Source organism: Rattus norvegicus, chromosome 5 (assembly GCF_021556685.1).
Source record: "Rattus norvegicus strain SHRSP/BbbUtx chromosome 5, alternate assembly SHRSP_T2T, whole genome shotgun sequence".
NCBI lineage: Eukaryota > Metazoa > Chordata > Mammalia > Rodentia > Muridae > Rattus > Rattus norvegicus.
Window position 1 is genome coordinate 147341534 of NC_141538.1, and position 3467 is coordinate 147345000.

General features: G+C 46.1%; 1 pseudogene; it reads right to left on the reverse strand.

Annotated features, from left to right (window-relative positions):
* Positions 1-1088: 1088 nt before the first annotated feature.
* LOC103692485 (RING-box protein 2 pseudogene) lies at positions 1089-3144 on the reverse strand (annotated as a pseudogene).
* Positions 3145-3467: the final 323 nt, after the last annotated feature.

The following is a 3467-nucleotide window of genomic DNA, read 5'->3' on the forward strand; positions in this document are numbered from 1 at the left end:
ACCTTTCCTTCTCCCTTGAGATCAGCAGGGTTCTAGAAACTGTCCCCTCAGTCCGAATCCCTGATATATCACAGAACTGTAAGTAACCCACAGCTGACCCTTAACCCCTTCTGATCTTAAGGGGTGACTTTACTCTTGATAACGAGCAGAATTAACTAGCAAATTAGGGGCAGAAGATCCAGTTAAGAAAACTGTGCTTTGAGGAGGGCATTCATGGTCTGAAGTTGCAAACACATAAGAACAGAAGGCAAAATAAGATACCACAGACACAGAAGGGTGAGCTCTAGGAGTCGGAGCATCAGGAAAACTAACTTGGAATACGGACAAGAGCCCAGGTCAAGAGCCCAGGAAAACCTCACAGAAGAGAATGTTAAAATCAGACTTAAAAGCTAAACACAGTAATGCATGCCTATAATCCCAGCACTTAGGAGGCTGAGGCAGGGGAACTCCTGCAAGTTTGAGTCTAGGGTGGAATTCCAGTGGGACCCTGTCTAAAAAATAAATAAATAAATAAATAAATAAATAAATAAATAATATAGACTGTATGCATGTCTGTCTGTCTATATGCATGTATGTATGTGGCTGAGGAGATGGCTCCATGGGTAAAAAGCACACAAACACACACTTATACACACACACTAATACGTACAAACACATACATAAATGCATAGAAACACCCACACACACAATTACACACACAAATACATACAAACGGGTACACACACAAATACATACAAACACACACATGCACACACACTCCTACACAAGCACATACTTACAGAGATTTTTTTTTCTCTTTTTTCTTTTTTTTTGGAGCTGAGGACCGAACCCAGGGCCTTGCGCTTGCTAGGCAAGCGCTCTACCACTGAGCCAAATCCCCAACCCCTTAATAAATTATCTTAATTGTAGACAATTTCCCGAAATTAAACAGACAAAATGGTAAACCAAGCCTTGGATGAGTCCCAGAGGCCGCACACCATCCTCTCTATTGGAAGGATGAATCCCTGGAGTGTCCAGTCTTTGTCCAGTGACTTGGTGACAAGGTTGTCCGGGGTCACCAACCACACCAGGAGAGCCTCTACCACCTCTCACTTGCCGATTCTTTGGGCCACCCAGTCCTGCTGGCACAGAGGGCAGCGATTATCCCGTTTCACCCACAGGGACCCGCAGTTGTGGAAGGAGTGGTTACATCCCCCCCAGACCACATCACAGTCCTCCGTTTGTTTTCAGCTTGACATCTAAGACAGGCATCCGTCTCCTGGACCCTGCAGATGGCGAAGGTTTTGCACTCAACGTCCCAGCTCCACATGGCTACCCCGTTCCACTTCTTGAGGGAGAAGATCTTGTGGCCTCCCAGCTTGGAGCCTGCGCTCCCAGAATGTGAGAAAAGGAGGCAGGGTTCCTCGCCGTCCTCCACGTCAGCCGTGGTGGCGGCACCTTACTTGATTTTAAAAAAGATTTGTTTTTATGTATGTGTTTGAGTGTCTTGCCTGCATGTATGTTTGTATGTTCACCACATGTGTGCTTGGTATGCAAGAAGTCAAGAAGAGGGTGTTGGATCCCCACGAGCTAGAATTACAAGTCGGGTGTGCTACAAGCCGCCACATGGATGCTGGGAACTGAATGCTGATGATGTGTCAGGACATAGAGTTCTGTTTAAGAAAACATTGAGACGGGGTTAGGGATTTAGCTCAGTGGTAGAGTGCTTGCCTAGGAAGCGCAAGGCCCTGGGTTCAGTCCCCACCTCCGAAAAAAAGAACCAAAAAAAAGAAAAAAAGAAAAAGAAAACATTGAGACGTCTCTCTGGCCAAATTTTCCTTGGTTTATCTCTTAAACTTTGCTAAAAACTACATCCTTCGAGCTATCCAATGTAAAGCCACAGAATCATACACAGACATTATAAAGAATCATTATGACATTTTCATACAAGTATGTAATGTATTTTGATTATATCTGCCCACCCACATCAATTTGGTTGTGCTCTGTCATTACTTTGGTTTTTCTGAGACAGGGTTTCTCTGTATGGTCCTGGCTGTCCTAGACCTCACATTAGTCCAGGCTGGCGTTGAATGCAAGACTTTCCTCCTGCCTCAGTCTCCCAAGCTTTGGTAAAGGTGTCATAGATAACATTGACTGCATGCTAAGCAAAAGCAGGACACTACGGTGTGTGCATGTATTGTTTTAACTCAGCAGCCCCTGCACTAACCCCATTCTGCAAAAGAAAGCAGGTCCAGAAAGATGACCTGTCTTACAGGGTCACAGTACAAGATAGTTTTATGTCACTGTGACACAAGCTGAAGTCATCTGAGAGGAGGGACCTCTCGTAAGAAAATAAGACCTGGTTGTCAACAAGCGTGTGGAGCATTTTCTTCATCAGGGATTGCTGGGGGGCAGGCCCTTGTGGATGGTGCCACCCCTAGACTGATGGTCCTGGGTTCTATAAGAAAGCAGTCTGAGCAAGCCACGGAGAGCAAGCCAGTCAGCATCCTCCTCCATGGCCTCTGCATCAGCTCCTGCCTCCAGGTTCCTAGTCCATTGAGTTCCTGCCCCAACTTCTTTTGACGAGGAATTGTGATGTAGAAGTATAAGCCAGGGGTTAGGGATTGAGCTCAGTGGTAGAGCGCTTGCCTAGCGTCAAGGCCCTGGGTTCGGTCCCCAGCTCCGGGAAAAAAAAGAAAAGAAAGAAAGAAAAAAAAAGAAGTATAAGCCAAATAAATCCTTTCCTCCCCTACTTGCTTTTTGGCCTTGACGTTTCATTGCAGCAAAAGTTACCAACAGTTGCCTGAGGTGCTCCTAGCCACAGGCTCCTGAACTCAGAAATAAACATTGCTTGAGGGTTAGGGCTAAAACTCCACCACAAGAAATTCAGATAAAGGTGACACCAGGTTGTTTATTTCAACAGCTCAGTGACATGAGGCCAGCTTCTCTTTGAGTCTCTTGACTCTCCCCGGGGGTCCCAAGGCAGCTGTGAACACACACACACACACACACACACACACACACACACACACACAGAGAGAGAGAGAGAGAGAGAGAGAGAGAGAGAGAGAGAGAGAGAGAGAGAGAGAGAGAGAGAGAACCCAAGGACAGGCATTTCTCCTCAGGCACCTCTTTTTACTGGAAAGCAAAGCCTTCACCCAGCATCCCGGGATAAATTCTAGAAGGACCCCACCCTTTACATTTTTTTTCCTAACCACCTTATGTTGTAACTCTAACCAGACCGAATCCTTAGCTTTGCACCAATTACAGCATTTGGTGACCAAACTGAACAGTTGAGAAATGTTCTCAACAAGGTGGGGTTCTCATAAATTACAAGCCCAAGCAGGAATTGAAAGCAAAAATGTAGCCAAAATGCTGGCAGAGGCCACCAGCCACTGGCTAATGCTGAACTTTAACCTCCTCCACGTAGGCACCACCCCTAGATGGCTCTCTTTCAAGGGTCAAAGTCGTGGGCAGAACTGTCCTGG